General features: G+C 39.4%; 1 long non-coding RNA gene across 1 annotated transcript in view; it reads right to left on the reverse strand.

Annotated features, from left to right (window-relative positions):
- Positions 1–3,421: 3,421 nt before the first annotated feature.
- Positions 3,422–23,593, reverse strand: part of LOC141415622 (uncharacterized) — a 173,015-nt gene continuing 152,843 nt past the window's right edge. The window contains exons 8-9 of the long non-coding RNA XR_012440617.1: positions 21,022–21,103; positions 3,422–3,701 (exon numbers count right to left, since the gene is read on the reverse strand). This is a non-coding gene — a long non-coding RNA (uncharacterized lncRNA). The remainder of the gene's footprint in view (positions 3,702–21,021; positions 21,104–23,593) is intronic.

The following is a 23,593-nucleotide window of genomic DNA, read 5'->3' on the forward strand; positions in this document are numbered from 1 at the left end:
CTTGTGTGTAGTATGTCTGTGTATGTATGTGTATGCATGTAGTAAGCCTGTGTATGTGTGTGTGGTATGTCCGCATGTATGTGTGTATGTGTAGTGCTCTGTGTGTATATATGTATGTGTGTAGTGTGTCTGTGTGTATGTATATGTGTGTTTGTAGCTGTCTGTCTGCATGTGTGTGTGTGTGTGTGTGTATGCTTTCCTTTAATACTTGTTTTACATGACATCTGCTTAACCTGGTTTAGGGGAGGAAACCTGATTCTTACTCTGGGAATTGCAAAATTTATATATGCTTATATTTATTTTTAATTAAGACAAGAAGAGAAAATATTTCCAGAATATTTCTTCCATACTTTATCAGCTTATTTAAGAACTATTAATATTTTGCCATATTTGCTTCTGCTTTTTTTAAAATAAAAATATAGTTTGAGCTAAGGTCCTCCTCTCCCATCTCCTACTCACTCTCCAGAGATAATATGACCACTGCCTGGAAGTTTGTGTGTGTCCTTCATTTACATAATTTTGCATTTGTTTTCCAATAAAAATATATCATTTTGTGTGACTTTTTAATTTTTAATAAATGATATGCTTTATATAACAGTTGATGACTTGCATTTTTCATGTAACATTAAATTTTTTAGATTTGTCCACATTGATACATGTAATTCTAGCTCAGTCATTTAAACGCTGTATATTTCATGGTTTGAATATACCATTGTTTGTCCACTGTCCTATGGATAAACATTTAATCTCTTTCCAGGTGCTTGCTATTATACATAATGCTATCATAAGCAATTCTTGTACAACAGTCCCCATCCCTTGTTGCCATTTTGCTACATGGCAAAAAATACTCTTGGAGAGCTGAACAAGTGGCTCAAGTGGAGAGCACCTGCCTGGCAAGTGTGAAGCCCTGAGTTCAAAGTCCTGTACTGCCATAAAAAATACTCTTGGAAAATATATTAATGGTGCCCCAAAGCTGTTGTGTTAGCTATACCTAGTGAGGGGTTAGACCTCTCTCAGATCACAGCTTGTGAACTGGAGCTTTGTCTCTGGTATCTGCAGGCCTCTTCCCATCTTTTCTAAGCTCTGCTCAGCTCTGTACATCCCATGCAACACTCATGGTCTTGGTGCTAATTTGATTCCAGGTCCCATGGTAGGAGCCAGATTACTATCCAGCACGGTGTGTGTGTATGAAACACACCTTTTCAGGCACTCTGGTGCTCCTCTGGATCCAGCTATCTTTCTGAAGAGTAAATGGAAAAACCCCAGAGTGTATGAAAGACAAGAACAACCCTAGAAAGAAATTCCTCCCTTGAGATGAAATATCCAGATTCCTTGGGGTCTGACCCTTTCTCTTTGTCCTCCCCACTGTCTCCCTAGGTAATTTAACCAAATTTCATGACTTTAAGTGGCATCTTTCTGCCAATGACTGTCAAAGATATCTCCAGATTTGACTTTCTCCTAAAGTCCACCCCATATCTTCAGTAGCCTTTGGGCTCTACCCACAGTTCTCTCTTGAGACCTTGCAGTGAACCTTGGTATGAAACACTAAATACATTGGTTTTCTAACTCTTTCTTTTTTTGACCGTGACCCAGAAGAAGAAACATCTTACATTGTCAATAAGGGCTGAAAAAAGAGAATCTTGTTGTTAGCAGTTGATCTGATTTTACAATGCCCTCATCAGTCACACACTACAGTGTGCACATCACTGTCCCAGTGTGCCTTCCTGTGCTCCTGAAGTTGCAAAGCTAAAAATATACTTTCTTCCTTCCCTTGCAGCTCAGCCTCTGGTATTATTGGGTCTGACATGTGCAAGATATGGGGATGTTTTTCCATTAAGCCACCATGCACAGTTGTGGGAGGCACTCTGTTTTTTCTGCAGCTGTATTTACAGAAGTTCCAGTGTTCAGATACTAGCTTAATTAATAGCCATGACTCTGAGAGAGGGGGAAGAGGATCCATCTGTTAATGTAATCTGTTGCAGAAGCACATTGGTTCTAGAACTCACAGCAGTAACAGCTTCCTGACTGTAGTGGTTTCCTGTTCACAAAAACAGTGCTGTGGTTCTAGAAGGGCTAGTTTCCTGATTGCAAAATTATTGAAGAGACAACTGCTTCAATGCCATCTCGCTTCCTAGGAGTGTCTCCTGAAAGCTCATCTGTTTCCTCAGCCCTCTTAACAATTCTAGAAACCAGTTAGAATTCTGGAATTAATCCCTTGCTAGCCTTGCTAGCCTTGCTGGGCATGCTAACATGCCCAGTGAAGTCTGTCCTCTGCCACTGATCCCCAATTGATGCAACCACAATGTGTACAAACTGACTTCATGATACTCACTTCAGTCTTATCTCTATCCCACTTCCAAGTCTCATAGACTATCTCAGTCTCCATGGTCCTTCTCATCTCCTACGCGGTGAACCTCTGACCAGTCCATTCAGTCTCTAGTTCCAGCCACCAGCAACCCACATTGCTCACGGTACCTCTCAACTCACCTCCCTGCTCCAGTCTCACTCATTACAAACTCACCTTCAGACTGCATTACCTCTTCACTGCACTTGAGACTGAGAGTAATAATGGTCATTTATCAAGTTCTTACATGTTGTGCCCATTTCATGTGTGTAACACCCATTTAATCCTTAAAGCAGTCTTATGAAGTAAGAAGGACCCAGTTTGTCCGTCCCCACAGCCCACAAAATCCAATCATGCGAAGTCTATTTGACTTCCTGAACCAGAAGTTCTTTCCACTGGGTCCCTGTCCAACAAGATCCCTCACATCTCTCACTTCATGTCCACCCCCATCTTTGTGTGCTCTTTGCTCAAATCACATTGAACTTCTAGTTCCTCCAGCCTTCCACAGTTTCCCTTGTTAACAAATGTTTGCAGATGCTCTTCCTTCTGATCGAATACTCAGTGAACTCTTTTTCCCATTTCTCCAATTCATTTCAATGTTACCTCCTTAGAAGTTAACACCTTGTCCCTTGCTGTCTTCTTCCATGCTTCCCTCATCCTTAACAGCATGACACTTCACTGGACACCCTTAGTTGTCTCTACAGCTCTTCTCTATGATCCACACTCCAAAAAGCAGGGACCGTATCAATCTTATTCAGCGCTAGGTCCTCACAGCCCAGCACCATTCCTGGGGCATAGTAAATGTCTGTTCAATAAATAAGGAATAATTGAAGGAAGTCCCTTAAAATACAGGTTCACGTTAGGGAGCCATCCCTTACCCTGTCAAAAGAGGAAAAGCAACTCTAAAAAATGTGGAAATGTGAGTTGAAAGCCACCAGTTTTCTTTTCCTTTTTATTATTTTTATTAACATATATTAATTGTATAAAGTGAGGGATTTCATTGTGATATTTCCATACATTCATATAATGTACATTGATCACTTTTCTTAGAAATATTTTTTCAGCATTCAAAACAGCAAGAATGCATATTAAAGAAAGATGAAGTTTTCAAGGAACAGCATCCAACTATGCTGAGAATTCCCAAGGGGAAAAAGGCAAGACTTCATTTACTTTATTGAACCCCTTTTATGAGCAAAGTGTAACATAGTTGCTACATAATCCATCTGTCTTTCTCTCCTAGGATAGCTGTATGCCCTCTTGATCACTTAGTGATTAGAAACAATTAAGGTTTGGGAGTGTAGCTCAGTGGTAGAGCGCTTGCCTTCCATGTATGAGGCTCAGGTTTTCATTCCACCACCTTGAAAAAAAATAGAAACAATTAGTGAGGATGTTAATCTTAGAAAATTTAAACCAAACTTTGGTGTACCTTAAAATCAATCTAAAGATTTTTTAAAATCCTTAAATCCCAGGCCATACCTTAGAACCCAGGTGCATTAGCTAGCTTTCTTGTTACTGTGACCAAATACCAAAGAGAAACAATTTGAGGGGAGGAATTTTGGTTCACAGTCTCAAGAGGTGACTGTCTATCATGGCAGGGAGGGTGTAAAGCACAGAGCAGTTCACATGAAAGCAGCCAGGAAGCAGAGAAAGAGGAGGGGACTGGGGACCCAGTTTAACCTTCAAAGGCTTACTTCCTCCAGCTAGGCCTTACCTCCCAGTTTCCATAAACTCCCAAAATAGTGCCACCAGCTGGGGACCAAGCATCCAAAACCTGAGTCATAGGAAGACATTTCACATTCAAACCATATCACCAGGCAATAGGATTATCTTAAGCTCCCAAACTTTAAGATAAGTTCTTATTCAAATTGAGTCTTGGTGTCTGATATCTCACAGTGTTTGTTTAAAATGCAGCATCTTATACAGACCAAACTGAAACAAAGTGTGCATTTTAAGATTTGTGGAGGATCCATGAGCACAGTACAGTTTGGAGAACGCTGGTTTACTTAGTGGAGAAGACTGCTTTATTCATTGTCGTCTCTGTTTCCCCTAAGCTGCTTTTGGACTCTCCCTTCCCTTCTTTCTCCTGCTTATGCAAATGTGAGGGTCTAGACACTACAGACAGCATCACTAAGTCAACATGATACTGTAATTTGTAATTATCGTCACTGAGTTTCAAAAACCTTGCATTTTATCCCATTCTCTCCCTCGGGAATCTTGAGTTTAGCGCAGGGGCACAAAACCAGCTAGTATGTTGAAAGTTTTGGATACAGTCCAGATACTCAAATGGGAGGTGTCCTTTCCCTCTGGCCAAGGAAAGAGAGAAAACAAGTCCAATCTAGGGTGGCCAATGGGAAAGGGCAGTAATTGTGGCATTTGGCACTTGAGAGTAAATCTTAACTTAAGCAAATGCTATCACTCTGACCTTAGCAAGTCACAGAGGATCTCTAAACTTCACTTTCCTCCACTGAAAAATGAGAATAATCCTCCCCAAAAATACATACTACACTAAACTGGAAAAGCACACAATTGGGTATTTCATTATATTTGATATCTGTGAAGGAGTTTGGGAGAGAGGAGCAGAAAAAAGTAAATCAACGCAAGTTTGAGAGGATTGAAGGTTTCTCAAACACCCTGAAACCTGTTTACATCTGTATCCAGAAAAAACGAAAAAACACCCATTGAATCAGCAAAGGTCTCCATAAGGTGAATGCAGAAAAGATGCTTCAATACTATATGGAAAACTAACTGGATAAGGCAACTGGCTACTGGGGACACACGGTATTGGGGGTCCTCCCCACAAGGCCCCCTCAAGGCAGCCCTGGACACACTGGAAATGAGCCCATGCAGAAATGAAGTGAGACGCCCCCTCTAAACTGGCACATAGACTGATACTGGGCACAAAGTTAGCATCCAGGAAGTGTAATTTCACTCACCACGGGGTGAGGGGCTTGCCAGCTGGGTTATCAGCTAAAGTAGCTAAGGACGCACTGAACTGAAGGCCAATGCTCTTCCACAACCAGGCACTCTAGTGAAAACCAGCTGCAGCATTTCATCATTCCATTCCCATGGCCAGGACCACAGATGACATAACTGCTGTGACCTTCTGACTTTGTCTTCTGCTCCCGCTCTGGTTTCATTTTGCCAGCTGGTCTTATGCAGACAGCATCCAGAGCAGAAGTCAAGGGAAGGAAGGACACAACGCATTCCAGCATCAACACCACAAGATAAGGAACCACCGGAAAAATGCTTACGCAGGCCTCATCCAAGTTTCCACAATTACGTTCTTACACGCAAATACACAGCTTCCATTGTGTCTGAAGTTTTTCATCTTCTTCATTAGTTATGGTATGTTTATTTAAACAGCTCGGATGTCATTGCTAATATCTATTGGATGCTTGCTTACCAAGTTCCAGGCATATTTGTAAGAACTCAAGGTTATCGTTTGTATGTTCCAGATGGGAAAACAGAGGCTCAAAGGATGCAGAAGATTCAACTTTAAGCACCTCCTAAACTAAAGAACCAGGATGTAAATGTTCTGTGTCTGGCTCCAGAGCCACAGCCCTACCAACTCTATACTTCTTCCCATGAGGCCACCTGACATTGAACAAACAAGATTTCTTTATCCATAAGGTTCTAGCCCTCCCTTGTCAGCTTGGTTAACTTGACCTCCTTCACAAAATCTCAACACAGACATTATTTCTCAAGAACTACTCCCAGAATAAATTAGGTAATCAGTGTGAGCTTTGATGTCCTTCCCACTATTCAAACACTAACCACACCTCACTCTAATGGTTATGTCTTTGCTTCCATCACTAGACTGTGGACTTCTGTCAGAGCTGTGTCTAAATAAATGGAGCACACCTGTCCTGACAGTACCTGTAGAGTAACTATTCTTCCTTCTAGTTATTTTGGCGTCCCCCACCATTCACACCCCACTCTAGGCTCTGGAAAGTGGCTGGAGGACTTGGGACTCTGCAGCTCCTGAGCCTTGATGCTAATTGCTCCACAAATGGGGTACTTCCTCTTTTGGTTACTGTCACTGCTGAGTGAAAAATTATGAACTGGATGATACCAGTCACCCTAGGCTCTACCCAACATAACCAGGAAACAACTCACTCCCCCAGACAGAATCATTCAGGTCTTTCTGGGCTTGGAAACTTGACACAAGTCTTCCTGGCCCCAGAGAGAAAAAGAAGTTTGACCAGCCCCCAGTCCAAAAGGCCAACTCATTTCCTGCCCCGGATTAACAATTTCCTCAAACTGTTGCCTGTGTGAATCCATTTCTCTTCAAGGGAAAACTCCTTCCCGGCCCCTCACCCCCACTACCATCAGGCTGCTATCTTGCCCTCCGACCCCAATCTGACAATCACTCAGTACTCTGATATTGGTACCTTTTCCAAATGTTATGTGACTCATCTTTATCTACCATCACCTTGTGAGCTGGGAAAGCTCTTGACACACAGAAGATATTGAATGTATGTTTCTAGAGAAAATGTAGGATTGAGTGAATGACATCATAGATGGCTGCATAGCACTTTCCAGTTTATAAAACTATTCTTTTAAGATGAGAGAGAATAGTTTTACAACAGAGGATAATTTTACAGATGAGAGAATTAAGCCATACTATCAGCTGGAATCCCCTAATAATTCTGATGTCTTGCCCAGCACTATACTATGTTATAGGATCAGCAAACTACAGCTGTGGTGCCCCTGCCTATTGCTGCTCACAATATGTTATCAGAACACAGTTGCAACCTTCATTCATGGCTGGTTTTGTCCCACCATGATAAAGGTGAGTACCTGTCCCAGAACTCAAGAGATTCCACATGTCTGAAAAGCTTAAAATAGGAACTATTTGGTCCCTTACAGAAAATGTTCACCATCTCTGCTCTATATTATTGGTGACTCCGTGTATCTTTTGACATACACTTACAACATATACTCCCACCATAAATTTACCTACAAAGAGAATCATATGGCCACTGCCTCTACCTGAACTTTCCAATACTCACAGCTAAGAGATGTGAGTATCAAGTTCATTGGAATGGTATGGAGACAGTGGCTATGAGTGCTCAGTAAGAGGGTCTATGGACAAATACATGGGCCTTGATCATAGATTTGGTAATATCTACCCTAACTGTGAAGAAGTAACAAAACAAAAGAGAAGGCCTTTGAAGTAAATCCACCAAAAACAGTGAAGTTATCTCTATAACTTCCAAAAGAAAAAAAAAAAAGGAGGAGAATGAAGAGGAGGAGGAGGTGAAAAGAAGGAAAAAGAGAAGAAGATGAGGACAAGAAAAGAAGAGGAAGAGGAGGAGGAGACAGAAGAACTGTGAAGAACAGAATAATATAAGATCACAACTTGTTCACTTAAGATCAAAAGTGAAGCCTTATCCTTATGATGAGATGATTCAGCCATAATATTGTACTCTGAAATACATGGTTCTTGAGTTTAATCTTGATGACTTGAGTTAGGAAAAAGTGACTGAGACATTCCTAATGTCAAAAGCTTGAATTAACCTTTGGGGACTAAATGTTCTTTTGGCTTTGGAAAAACACATGAAAGGATCCTTTAGTCATGGAAAAATAAAGCAAAGATTGTGTTCTAAAGCAAGGAAGTCTGCCATGTGAGGATTTGAACTTCTTCATAATAATTAAAAGGTTTTTGAGCCAGTTGTGATGCCAGTCCCTACAATCCCTACTCTCTGGAAGCGGAGGCAAGAAAATCATGAAACTGAGCTACACAGTGAGAACCTGTCTCAAAAAAAAAAAAAAAACTTGAAAGGTTTTAAATAAAAAATCTCTCTTTCTAAAATAGTGATGAAGAATGTATTACTCCCAGAAAATGATTGTTTTTGAAGAACAAATGCATTAGACTTTTCTTCAATCAGTTCCCCAAGGGAGTTTAAAAGCAGAGAGCAGATGGTGACTTGGAAGGAGATGAAAATGTAGTTTCCACTGAAAGTAGTAAAGGGAATTTAAGTGAACTCTACATGAATTATAAAACCCTATTTATAGCTATTTTTAGACTGAGCTACTCGGGCTTCTAGAAATATACTATCCGACATGAGAACCTGCTGAACCATCAAGCCAAGCCACAGCACCGTAGGGGTGGGAAACCCAGTAGATGACCAATAAGGACAAGATATCTTTATTATTAACTCTCTTTGCATCACATGGTAGGCAGTTATGAAATATTTGATTTGAACAGAAGCTGCAATCACTTTTAAAAATACTTCCTATATTGAATTTTTCCTCTTGGTTCGAGCTCTTTACCTGCTGGAAATGTTCTATCCAAATTCACATTAAATGAACTATGTGCATATATTGTTAAAATTATTAACTCAAGTCTCATCTTATATAAAGGATTAACAAGAATAGTGTTCTATTTGACAAAACATAATACAAAAGGGCATTGTGAGACTTTGAAATTTAGTGAAAGAACTCTCATGAATCTGGAAAACTTCAAGCTTTCATTGTTTCCAAGATTTTTTACAGCCCTGAAAGTTGTAGAAAATTTATAGTAATACAGATAATTCTTACCCATAAAAATTCAAATTGCAGCCTAGGTAATGAAATGGATTCTTACTCTGTAGCTATTGCCCAGGTTTTCAAGTTTTTCAACTGTTTGGTACTTTGCCCCACCCAGGAGCCCCTCGTAGCATCTCTAGAGAAACTTCTTTGATAAATATTGGTCTATGCTCTTTTCTGCAATTGTCAAATCAACAGTTGTCAGCAGAGATGAATGCCAATCTGTTGGTTTCAATAAAGAAAGAATTCAGTGGTAGATGCACAGAGGAGTTTTAACAGAGCAAAGTTTACTGAAGTAAAGCAAAATAATACCCTGAAGACAGGATGAGGGCAGGCAACCTGACCAAGCAAAGCAGCCAAGTGCCCCAAGATCTCAGCTTGTAGGCACTTTTATGAACTGTAGGACATTAGATATGTTAATATCATGTACGTAATTATGGAGTTTTCTTAGAAATGGTAAGGCTTTTCCAGCAACTAGGGGATAAGAAGTGGTTTTACTTAATAAGGGTATTCCCTTGGATGAGATGTAGTGAGCCCTCTGGACAAATCGCAGAGTTGGGAAAGTTCCTTCTAGGGCTGTTAGCTATTGTTTCCAGAGGTGGGTCAACTGGGCTAGGGAGGAGGTCAGCTGTAACACCAGGATTGTTTGTGAAACAGGATGTTTGGCAAAATGTACTTGGAAGTGGGACTGGAACTATTCTGTAGCTCCTTTTGGTTTATCAATCCCTTTCTGCCTGCCTTCCCCATCTCACAAAGACACACGCATACATATACAAGTATACATGTGGGTGCACAAATTCACACACTAGTGATGAAAAAAATCCATTGACAGTATTCTAGCAGTTCATCTATTTTAGGTAGCACTTTAATTGATGAAATGCAATTACTTAGGTATTTTAGTCTGAATGTTGAAATATAGGAGAAAGCTAAACACTTCATTAAAAATAAAGCATTATTGTTCCTTTTAGTAATGCAGAGAAATTCAGAATCAGAAATGAAGCTTAGCCTCCTGATATATAACCAGGACTACAACCCAGATTTTCAGAGACCAAATTAGTTTTCATTCTATTTCTTGAGAGAAGCTTTTCTCATCTTTTTTCTGAGTATTGAAAAAAGCAAAAGCAAAATAGGGAATAATAGAAATATACTCATTACCTCTAGAATATCAGCACTTCAAAAAGGATCAGGGTAATGGTACATCAGAAATACAGGTGATAAAATGCTGAAATCCCAGTATTATTGCTTTACTATTGTTTTTGGTTAGTAAGTTTGACTAGCACAAAGGAAATGAAAGAAGAGTACAAGAGCCAGCGGTGCTTTCATGAGGCTTAGAAACTAATCTAGAAAATAGGTTTTATGCACACCAAACATTCTGATAAAAGTATGCAATGATATATTCAAAAGTCTATAAATGTGTATCAGCTTATAATATCTAACATGTAATGAGTTTACTGAAAACCAGGCACTAGTCTAAGTATTTTTGCATTAAAATAACTCTTTAAATATTCACAGATACTCTGTGAGGTTGGTCCTATTATTATCCCCAGTTTAAAGAAAAGGAAATGAGGCCCTGAGTGCCTGATTTAATTCAGGACAGGCCATAGTCAGGTCTACTAAGGGGTGACTCCTGTGATAGGTCCAGGCAGTCATCTTGTGGGATTTGGCTTTGGAGGGCCTTCTCCTCTGCCAGTTATGGAAGAAGAGGAATCCATAGAAGAAATTAGCCCAGCAGACATGGGGGGGTGGGCTGAGGGAGAAGTCTAGGGCTTTGGGGAGGGAAGGGTATACTACACATTTTTTTGTGTGTGTCCTGACAGAAGTGTTCCTTCATCACTGCTGAAACTTGGCCAAGAAATAAGAGAGAAGACTGCATAGAAGGAAAAAGTAATGGTAAAAGGACCAGATAAGCAGGATGAGGAAGGCCCACTGAAGATGGGCCCATGAAGATCATATTCTGAAAACGTCTTGCCTGATGAATTAAAAAAAATTCTTTGTGACAAGCTTTTCTTTTTTACTCAAAAGTACTGAAAATTGGACTGGGAGTGGTGGCACGTACCTGCAATCCCAACTACTTGGGAGGCAGAGATAGGAAGATCACAGTTCAAGGCCAGTCTAGGCAAAAGTTAGCAAGACCCCGTCTTAAAAACAAACTGGGCATGTTGACACATGCCTGTGGTTCCAGCCATGCAGGAGGCAGTTAGGAGTATAGCAGTCTGAGGCCAGTCTCCCAGTAATAACTCGAGACCCTGCCTGAAAAATAACTAAAGCAAAAAGCCTTGGGAGTGTGGCTCCAGTGGCAGAGTAACTGACTAGCAAGCACCAGGCCCTGAGTTCACCCCCCAGAGGCCTCCCCCAAAATACCAAAAGTAGTGCAACAAAAAAGTAAAAGTAACCTTTATTGAACTTGAAGGTTCAGAGATGGGGAGAGAAAAATAAATGGCACGATTTAATAGCAGCTAAACTCTTGAATAAATTAAAGATTAAAACAAAGATTAAGACAGATGAGAAATTAAAATAACAACATCAGAACTACAAAAGACTATGTTGAGAATGTAGCTGAGCTTCGGAGCCAAATGGGCTGACTCTGCCTTTTGAACCCCAGACCCAAGCAGGCTTGCTCATCATAGCATCCCTGAATCCTGGACAAGCACAGAGGTCACTAGGAGGAAGAGAAGCAAGCCCATAGTTCCCAGATTTACCAAGCATGTAATTCATTCCACCCTTCCTGTGACAGAATGAACAAAAGAGCCAAGAAAGATATGTAGTTATACTGAGCTTCTTTCATGTGAAAGAAACATCTGAGAATAGAAATGCTCCCTCTAAAAATCATTACTCTTTTAAACATTTTATGCCAGAAGCAAAAGAGCCATATTTATGAAAAGCAGAAGCAAAAATCATACTCAGTGATTAAATATTCAATGTTTTCCCTCTGCTAAGGACAAGAATTATTGCCACCAGTCTATCACTCCATATACTCCAAAGTAATAAAGTAAGGAAAAATAAATTGCATAAAGATAGGAAAAGAAGCAAAACTTTTTAATTAACAGATCATGCTAATAGTTTTTTAAAAATTGCAATGGACTTATAATTAAGTGAATTTAGCAAGTTACTAGACACAAAGTCAATATGTAAAATTCAATTCTATTCCTTATACTATCAATAAACAACTGAAGAACAAAATTCAGGAAAATGCACTATTAATAATCATGTTCAAAATGTCTCATGCATGCCTAAGAATAAATTCTCATGAAAGATGTTAAAAATCTTTCATTGCTGAAAGTAAAGACCCAAAGGGGAGAGATTACAGGTACATGATTTTAAAAGATTAAATATATGATAATGTAAATTCTCCCCCAGATTAATCCACAGAAAAAAATGTATCCTCATTAAAATCCCTACAGGTGTTTTGTGTGTAGAAATAAACTGGGCTAGGAATTTAGCTTAGTGGTAGAGCTTTTTCCCAGCATGCATGAGGGACTGAGTCTGATCCCCAGCAGGACAAATAAAAGAAAAATGACAAAGGAAAAGAAGTTGACAAACTGTGAAATCCACTTGGAAATGCAAAGAACCTAGAAAAGCCAAGAGAGCTTTGAAGAAAATGAGCCAATTGCAGGACTTAACCATCAGATATCAACTTACCAAAGCAAAGGGAACCCAAGCATGTGCTGTTAACAGGAAAACAGGTCAACAGAATCAATTCATGCAAATCTGATTATTTCAATTGTGAATAATCTCAACTTTAGTAAACAGTAAAGTTGTCTTTCACTTGCACACCTTACACCACACATAAACATTTATTTGAGATGGATTATAAGCCTAAAGGCAAATGATAAGACAACAAAGCCTCTGAGATAAAAATAGGAGAGTCTATCTTCATGATAGTCAGGATATGAAAGACACAAACTATAAAAGAAATAACAAAAAATCGGTGTTCGTTAAAGTGAAGAACTGTTTTCATCACTATGAAAGTGAGTACTGAAGCCACAGAAAGGAACAACCTTTGCTGTATGACAAAGGATCCACAGTACAAAGATCCCTGTAAATCAACTGAAAAGATAAATCATCCTAATTTTAACTAGCTATGTTTCCAGTATGATAATACTTTGAACAAGATTATATAAAAGAGATTATTTGTATGTCCAATAAATTAATTATTCTCTAATAGATTATTAGTCATCAGGGAAACACAGATTAAAACCACAATGAAATATAACTACACTCCCACTAAATTGCTAAAATAAAGATGACTGCTAATGTTAAGTGTTTGTTGGTGAGCATGTGGAGAAACAGAAAATCTCATGTTTATGAAGGAAGTGAAAGTGGTATCATCACTTGGAGAAAGATCAGGAAACTTCTGATAAGCAAACCCTTGCCTTTGGCACTATGATCCAGCCATTGGACACCTAGGCCTATTCTTAGCAGATATCAGGTTCTATGATAACAATAGGACCGGTAGAATGCTGATAGCAGCTTCATTCATAATAGTTTCAAAAGGAAAACAACTCCAATGTTTTCCAACAGAAAAAAATGAACAAAGACACAGTGGTACATTCATGCAAAGTCATGTGTGTATTGCTGGAAGGAAGCAATGAAAGGAGCAAGAAAAAAAAGACTTCTACATACAGTAAGATGAATGAATCTCAGAAAACATCTTGTGAGGCAAAAGAAACCAGACAGAACAGTACATTCCATAATGGAATGAAGTCAGACAAACCAGTACATCTGGTTTCATGAACCAAGTTCATGTATGAATTCATTTATATAATGTTTAAAACAGGTAAAACTGACTTGTGTTGATAGAAGTCAGAATATTGCTGAGGGTGGGGGGAAGTAAATGTTGACTGGTAAGGGACATAAAGGAAACTTCTGGAGTAACAGAAATGTTTTAAATATGTTCTGGGTGGGGGATACACAGGTAAAATCATCCATAAAATCTCATTGAGCTATTCACTAAAGATTTAAAATATTTTTAGAAGGCAGCCCTCCCCCAGTCATTGTTATTTCCACTCCAAAAGACAATTTCTAGTAATTCTTTGATGTGTATCCTGTTTCCTATTACACGTTTTTATCTTTCTACTCACTGCTCATTTATTTATTGACCAAATTTCATTTTGTGTCTCTGTCAATTGTAAAACGAACCATTAGTTTCTATGACATCAGTAAAGAAAAAAACACCACTGTCAATTAAGTTACAACACATTAAATATTGTAAGATACATATTGATTTCAGAGACACAAAAATATGACCAAAATATGTCTTAGACTGAAGTATAAAATGTCTTCACATATACTCTTTATGTGTACTCTTTTTTACTCACATATAGACACAGATACATATATCATAATAGTATAAAATATAGATATATATCAATGTACATGTGCAACCATACACACCATATATGCATGTATATATATATACATATTAGTCTATGACTTTATTTGCTTAACAATATAGGAAAAACTTCCTTTCCTGTCAATACTTATAGATCTGCCTTTGCTGGTGTTGTGTGGTTGATGTTGCTCGTTTTTAAACATTGCTGCCTAGTATTTCTTTGTAAAGACATGATAATTTTCAAACCCCTGCTCCATTGATAGGCAAGCAGGTTGTCTGTAATACCAAAACAACCAACATTTCTGAAATTATAACCTTATGCACCTAAAATACTATGAAAACTTTTTGAAGTTGTATTTCTAGAAGTGGAATTTGGTGTCAATGGATATGGGCATTTAAAATTATAACAGATGTCATAAATTATCCTCCATAAATTTTGAACCAATTCTCTGTCTAGTCTTAGTGGTTTCCATTTCCCACACCTTCACATGCCATGGATGCTACCAATCTTTAATTTTTTTTTTTTTTTGCTAATCTAAGGGGGGAGAAATGATGTTGTGCTGACACTTTCTTTTCCTCTTCAAGTAACTAATTGCACATGTATGCTGGAAATTGCCAAAATCAATATGAACTACACATTAGAAATAATGTCACATTAATTAAATATGTTTAAACACAAGTTACTGATTGTGCCATAGAGTAGATTTGGTTGGAATGGCTAAGTTTTGCACTGGAAGTCCCTAGAAGTACTTGCTCTGTCCACCCATATCCCTTACTTGAGGGAAATGGTCTGGGTAGCTTCTCAGGCACAGGAAGTCTGGTTCTGTATTCAAGGTGTCACTACCTGCCTCTCAGAGGATTTGCCCGGGGAGACAGTTACATAGACCAACCCTACAGAGTGACCAACTCCTCTGAGGAGTGTGACCTGTAAGCGTGGCTCCAGAGGGAGAAGAAGGAGTAAGTGGATTCACTTCACCATGCAGCTTTGCACATTCCCTCATCTAACCGAATTCACCCTCCACAAACCTTTAGACTGTAAGCCCCCAGAATCATGCTCTGGGGTCAGCAAACACTCCTAAGTTGTCAGCCTTTCCTTGGTAGGTTATTGCTACTTTTGCCTCGGTTGGAATCTGTCTGTTCTCTGGAATGCTATTTCTCCCGTGGCCCTCTCAAGTGGAAGGCGTTTTGTTCTCTTATACTCCATGGCAGTGAGCGGGGGCAGGGGTTCTCCTCACACCCCATTTCTTCTTCCATATCATTACTTCCCTCACTCTTAGAATGAAGGTCTCTTGCAAACTCACATCCTCTCTTAGTTGCTATTGTCTACTGACTTCCTGATTGCTCTTCCTGATTCTTTCCAATCTTGAAAACTTAAACTCCTGACTCAGTTACCCCTTTTACCCCACTTCTCCTCATCAACATCATGAGTTTCAGCATCCATGTGAGACACCCTGGTCTGTCTCCTCCTCCACTGTTTCTTGCACTTTCTCAGCTACCCACTCCCACAGTCACACTCTGGACCCTCTCATCAGCAGAAACTATATCATCTATGGAACATCAACTTAAACTCCCCTCCCTGACAGACACTTCCCATCATTACAGGTCATGTGCTCCATGACAGTCCCATCATCTCTTGGTCTCTCCTGACTTCATTTTACTTCTTCCACATCCTAGATCTCACAAACAATCATTTTGCAGATTTCCTGGCAAATCCCCCAGACTCCTCCACTTGCATCCCCTCCACCATACTCACATGCAAACTCCAGCCACCACATCTCTCTTCTCTGAGGCTCTTCCCACACAGCTTTCTGATGCTAGAGAAGATAGCCACACAACTGAGATGTCAAGTTTCATGTCAGTGCGCTCACACCACTGCTCAGAGAGCTGAGCATATTTCTCTAACAGGCTCACTTTTCCACTTTCTGAGATAAATAACCTCTTCTCCCTGTCACTCCCACACCTCCTCTTCCATCTAGTTTCAGCTGATGACCTTGCTTCACACTTGAGAAAAAAAGAAGTTACAGAAATAAACTCTTAACTCCTCACCACTCAAGGTCAAGTCCACAGTATCTGTGCCCATTTTCTCCTTTTAACCTGCTATTGGGAAGGAAATGTGTTCAGGCCTAATAAAGGCTAGCTCTGAATCCCATTCCACATATCCCCCCTGCCCTCTTAAGTGCTGGGCTTGCTCAGTTATGTTCTTTCTTGGAACACGGTCAATCTCTCCCTACCGTCTCCTAAATTGTCCCCACCAGCAAGCAGACATGCTTCCTTCCGTACCTGCCCTCTGCAAAGAGGCAAATCCTGACCCTCCCAGCATCAGACCAGTTCTCTGTCCCCTATACTCATAGTCAAATGACAAAGGGCTATCTATACAGAGTACCCCCACCTTATTGCTCTTTTATGTCCTACAGTATGTTATTCTATAAAGTTAAAATACAGAGAAAGAATTCAATATTTATTTACACATTTCCTTTTAGCTGGGATCGGGGGGCAACACTCAGAGCTTTGCACTTGCTGGGCAGGTGCCCTACCACTGACCACACCCCAAGACCTTTTGTGCTTTGGTTATTTCAGAGATAGGATCTCACTTTGTGCCCAGGACACCCTGAACTGCAATCCTCCTATTTTACATTTCCCGCTGTAGCTGGAACGACAGGCTCCACCATCACACACATCCTTTTTTTCTGCTGAGATGGGGCTCTCACAAATTTTTTTGACCAGACTGGTCTGGAACCGTAATCTTCCCAATCTCAGCCTCCCACTTAGCTGTATGAGAGACAGGTGCATACCACCATATCCAACTATTAATAGAGATGGTGTCTTGTAAACGTTTTGCCCAGGCTGGCCTCAAACTGCAATCCACCCAATCGCAGCCTCCCAAGTAGCTAGGATTACAGGAGTGAGCCACCAGTGCCTGCCTATGCATATGTTTTTAATGAATTAAAAGGATGCATACAATGTGCCCTACAGAGGTGGCCACTGTGGTGGGTATGGGAGAACAAAACTAGAGGGTGGGACAGAAGGGAACTTTCAGTGTCACCTCTTTACTCTCCATACTTCACTGTGGCTCCCACCCCACCACTCCACCGAAATTGTTCATAACATCAAAAGTCAATGAACTCAGTGTTTCTAAATTCCACAGTCATCACCTCTTTCTCATTTTACTCAACATGTCAGCATTTGTCATCACTGACAACTCCTTTCCTGTCATAGACTTCTCTCTCAGCTTCCATAACATCACAATCACCAGACGTTTTCCTACCACCTTACTGGGACCTAGCTGTGTCACCATTCTCAACGTCCATTTGAGGAGCCAACCACCATCCTCGTCCCTCTCTTCTTCCAACTTAGGCTTCTTTGAAAGATCTTCCTCTTCTCTGACTTTCCCTACGTTAGTTCTGACATGGCCATGGCTTCAAGTGCCAAGTATATGCACAACTACTAAATTTACCTCTCTAATCCAGATAGCTCTTCTGAGCCCTCCTTTTCCAAACTGAACTATATTTTCTTCTTGTCATCTCTAAGTCTGCCTGTCCATAAATTATTCTTTTAACATCTTTTTTCCCACCTGCCTCCCTTTTTCTGGATTTCCTTTGTAAGTTTTATCACAATCAACTTTATTGATCAAATCAGGAATATCCTTTCTCTAACTATCTAACACCCAAGCAACCAGAAAGTGGCTTTGCTATACCCTAAAATGGTCTCATATTTTCCCCCATTTCCATCTTTACTGCAGCACTGCAATCCAAGACATGATTCTTATTCTCAGGTGAATCTGAAATAGGCTCCCACCTGCTCTCCTGTCTTCTTTCCTACATCCATGACCCCTGATCCCCTGATGTATTCTCCATTCATGAAGAAGGGTCTTCTTAAAATAAGAATTGGATTGTGTGGGATTTTTTTCTCTCTCTCCCTCCCCCTCTCCCTCTCCCTTGTCTTTCTCCTTTCCTCCCTCCCCTCTCTCTCTTCACAACCACACACCCATACACCTTAGGGCCTACAACTCTTTCTTAATAAGTTTAATACACAGAAGCTAGCTCAACATTGGCACATAACAGGAGGACTGTAAACACTGGTTAAATGAAGCAATGGGGTCAACCAATCAAGATATCCAATCATCTAAAACCTAGACACAGGGAAGTAGAGAAACCAAAGCATAAACATGAACAAAGCTAAAATGACAGCCAAGGAGCAGTAGATAATAGGAAACTGGAAAAAAACATGAAAAATAGGAAGCTAAAAAATAAATACATAAAAATCAAATTCAGCATGGTACCTGACCTTAATAGGTATGATTTTTATTAAAGAGAAATGTGTTGATAGAAGCTGATCCAATGACAGCAACTACATAGTAGAGAAAGACTTGGCCTTTCAGTGTCCTCATGTGGTCTTTTGGGGGCCTAGCAGTGTGACTGAGAGCCTATTCTTTCTTATTCATAGCATATTCCTACAGCAGGTTGAAGGATCTCCTGAGTTCCTTGGAGTTGGAGTTCTATATTCAAGTAATATGCTAATATTCAGTATCTTCTGAGTTGACCTGGGGGGGAGGGGTCTCTGTTCTTACAAGTGGAGAAAAGAAAACAGACTGAGTCTGTATGGTTCTCTCAAAGCTAGGGCTCTGTCTGTTCACAGCTCTGCACCTAGTGCCAGCCCATGAGAGGAGCCTGAAAGATACATGTTCAAATGGATTCAAGAAACCAAAGGTCTCCAAGGAATTTTTTTTTTCCTGGATTTTTTTAAATGGTTTCTCCCTTGGTATGAGAATAGGTAAGACACTCAAAAAACTAGATAGCATTTGTTGCCCTCAACGCAGAGAAACTAAAGCAGATACCTTAAAGCAACTGAGGCCAATAGGAGAAGGGGATCAGGAACTAGAGAAAACGTTAGATCAAGAAGAATTAACCTAGAAGGTAACACACATGCACAGGAAATCAATGCGAGTCAACTCCCTGTATAGCTATCCTTATCTCAACTAGCAAAAACCCTTGGTCCTTCCTATTACTGCTTATACTCTCTCTTCAACAAAATTAGAGATAAGGGCAAAATAGTTTCTGCCTGGTAGCGAGAGGTTGGGGGTGGTAAGAGAAGGGGCAGGGGGAAGGGGGGAGAAATGACCCAAACACTGTATGCACATATGAATAAAATAAATAAAATGGTTTCTCCCTTTTAGAAAAAAAGAGGTAATAAGTTCTAGTGAAGTCTTTTTGCAGCTAAGGAAGCCTTAGACGCAGTATGTCCAAGGGTGAAGAATATTGTTACTTGGATAGACAGCCTGGGTGGCGGGAGTCTCCCAAACACATGACAGCATGCCATACTGTGGTAGAAGGCCTCTTCTACCAGAAACCAGTAAACCACACATCAGGAAAGCTGATTTTCCCAAAGTACTTCTCATTTCTACCCAAAAGGAGATTTAAACAATTACCTATGGTTCCATTGTCTTAAAAAGATGAAGGCTAAAATTCCTGAAACTAAACCAAATGGTGCCCACCAAATCAGGTCAAATGCAATGTTTTGGACTTTTCAATTCTCTCCCCTCCTAAGACCTATCCTATGTTCTAGGGACTCTCAATCATGTAGCCAAACATTTTATAGAACCAGTGTAATGAACAGGAAACCACATGGGCATTAGATCCAGAATTCCAGTCACACGTCTATTGTGTTTTAATGCCTTGAACAAGCCACACCCTTGCTGGGTCCATTTCCTCATGGACTTGGAAAAATGGAAATAAGTATGCCAACTTTGTATTGTGTTTGAAAAGTCTAGAGATGATGGAGGTAAGCCCCTGTTGTTTGGCTCACAGGACATGTTTGACACTGAGACAATTAGACATCTGTTATACTCTGGGGTTGCCTATCCTTAACTTGACTGTAAGACTCCTGAGGGTAATGTACTTTTTGATTTCCTGATTTGTTAAGTAGACTGTTTAGTTCATTTATTTTCTTTTCTACTTACTTAGTAATAAGAGTAACTAGAGATCCTAATTTTCTTTGGGGTGAATCCCATGTTTTGATATATATATTGCTCTGTTATCCATATTTACTTTCTAGATATTCTGGCATTGTCAGTTTTGACTTCTGCTTTGATTTTTAAAAAGATTTTTAAATGAGAGTTTACTATTTATAATTTTTGGAATTTTTTTCAATTTCTAAGTGGTTTGGGGTTTTTGTTTATTATTATATCTTATGCTTTATTTTAAATTTATTACAGTGGAAAAAAAGAAAACTGGACTATAAAAGTTACCCAATAGAAATATGAAAATTCTGGACATTAGGTAGTGTAATCTGCCCCAGTAAATGAGGTCAGATACTTCAGGTACAAACCAATAAATGCAATGTAAGGAAGATGGATCAAGACAAACATGCAGATTACAGCAGTAAAATGACTCCTGGTGTGCTGTAAATTCCTTCTGCTGTAAGTATAGAAGTTCAGCCTTTTATTTATTCAGAAACTATGTTAGCCATTGAGAAAAAAATGTTGAGTAAGGTATGATACTCATTCCATGAAACTTACAATTTAGTTTAGTGGTTTTCAAGTCTGACTGTTCATCAATATTGATTAAAATATTTTAGTTATAAACACCTTTGGCTTATACCTTATGGCATACTCTATAATCATAGGACTAGAACCCAGAAATCTGTATGTTTTAAAACTTCTTGAGCTCAAATATTAGAGGTATCACAATATTCAACTTCAAACTATGCTACAGAGACAAAGCAATTAAAAACAGCATGGTACTGGCACAAAAACAGACATGAAGACCAGTGGAACAGAATAGAAGATGCAGATATGAATCCACATGGTTATACCCACCTGATTTTTGACAAAGGTGCCCAAAACATATGATGGAGAAATGACAGCCTCTTCAAAAAATGTTGCTGAGAAAACTGGATACCTGCAGAATACAGAAACCAGATCCATGTCTTTCACCCTGTACAAGTATCAACTCAAAGTGGATTAAGAACCTTAGTATAAGACCTGAAACTTTGAAAATAGTGTAGGAAAGAGTAGGGATATGCCAGAACATATATGCATAGGCAATAATGTCCTAAATAGTACTCCAATGGCTCAGCAACTAAGAGAAAGGATTGACAAATGGGACTACACAAAATTAAAAAGCTTCTGCACAGCAAAATAAATGGTCACCAGATTAACGGAAGGGATGACTCAATTTGAAGTATAACACATACATGTATGTGTGTGTGAATATATATGTGTTTGTGTGAGTGTGTGTGTGTGTGTGTGTGTGTGTGTCACAATGAAACTCCCTATATAACATCATAAACAAAAAATGTCTTTTAAAAAAAATGCCAGGTGCCAGTGATTCCCACCTGTAATCATAGCTACTCAGGAAGCAGAGGTCAGGAGGATCACAGTTCAAAGCCAGCTCAGGCAAATAGTTCACAAGACCCTATCTTGAAAAACCCTTCACAAAAATAGTGCTGGTGGAGTAGCTCAAGGTGAAAGCCCTGAGTTCAAGCCCCAGTAATGCAATAAATAAATAAATAAAGGATATGAAGGTAAATCAGGTCCTATCCAGGGGTGGGTACCAATGGGAGGGAGGACATAAAGAACAGGTGAAGAAAGGTGAATATGGTAGAAGTATTATGTATTTATGTATGAAAATGGAAAAATGAGACATATTGAAACTGTCCTAAGAAGGACATTTTATTCTCTAAAGGAGAATAAAATGGAAAGATGGATGGGGTGAATCAAACTAAGATACATTGCAAGCACTTTTGAAAATGCCACAAGGTATCCCATGTACAACTATAATATGATAATTAAAAAAACTTTTCAGGTTCAGATACAATTTAGGACACTAGAAATTTTAGCTAAACAGTAATTTTAAGCACACTTGCAATTCTTACAATATTTTTGTTTATACAATTTAAGTCTCAAGCAACACAATGAAGGAAGAGTGGATTATATTCATTTTTTAAGTGTGAAAGTTGAGAAGCAGTGTGATTTCCCAAGTCCATAACCATTAAATGAAAAAGTCAAGCCTGGACTATGATTCATTTCTCTCACTCCTATATTCTTTATTCTATCTATCTATCTATCCATCCAGCCACCCACCCACCCACCCATCCATCCATCCATCCATCCATCCATCCATTATCTATCTATCTATCTGAGACAGGATCTTACATAGTCCAGGCTGAAACTCATGATCCACCTGCTTCCTAAGTGCTCATATTACAGGCCAGTGCTCAGTACCCATATTTCACTTATAATAATAAACACAAAGGGAAGTACATAAAAAAGTAAATTGCAGTTGATGCAAAAAAAATAAGACTCCTATTCTTATGATGGAGAACTTAGTTACAAGCTTACTACAGTGTCTGGCTTATAATAAGAGTTCAATAAATGCTTTTGAATTGAAACCACTATGTCCACTGCCAATGGAAACAAAAAATCAAGTCAGACTTATGTTGCAACTCCTTTAGCCCTGAGTTGATGATAATTGCTGGTCTGCTCACCAAACATTAGGCACTATTTATAGTTTATTACATGCATACCCACACACTCACATTCTCTCTCTCTCTCTCTCTCTCTCTCTCTCTCTCTCTCTCTCTCTCTCTCTCTCTCTCTCCTCTTCTCTTTAATCTTCACAACAACTTTGTGAGGTGGAAACCATCATCAACTGCATTTTCTAAATGAGGAAAAGTTAAGACCCCAAGCTAACAAGTATTGGAGGCAGGAGTTGATCTTGGCCTAGAGGCCATGTTTTTAACCATTTCACCATATAACTACTCTACCTAGTACTGGATTTCTGGCTAGAATTCAATTATGACAGTTTTTTTTCCACAGTTTTTTCAGTTGCACCATATACTCCATAGTTCCAGAATCATTACTCAACTAAGAATATCATGACTTGCCACATCCTCTTGGCATTGACCTGGTTTCTGGGCATACTACAGCTATTGCATGCACTTGGCCAGTATCCTACCTATGTGTGTCATGGTATCTCTACTTTTCTGCCTCAAGAGCTTCTCCAATTCTGTGGAATCCTGCTCAATATACTGCAAGTGCCGTCTGGCTGTTTGAAGGCAGTCACATCTCCAGAGCTAACCTTACCCAGAGGTGGATGTGGGTTGATTTATAGATTATCCAGGCTCATAATTTTCCAAAGGCACAATTCTGAGGCAAAATCTTCAGGTTCCTCAACCTCAGCACCATTAATACTTTTGGCTAGACAATTTTTTTATAATTACTAACACATTAATTGTACAAGTTAATGGGTTTCACTGCCACATTTCCATACCTGCATATATTGTTTTTATTATATATACTTCCCTCCTACTCTCTCTTGTACATTCTTCCTCCTCTCTAATAGTCCCTCTTCTGTTTTCATGTCATTAGTTTTTAGTTTCTACATATG

The sequence above is a fragment of the Castor canadensis genome, chromosome 13 (assembly GCF_047511655.1).
Source record: "Castor canadensis chromosome 13, mCasCan1.hap1v2, whole genome shotgun sequence".
NCBI classification, from domain to species: Eukaryota; Metazoa; Chordata; class Mammalia; order Rodentia; family Castoridae; genus Castor; species Castor canadensis.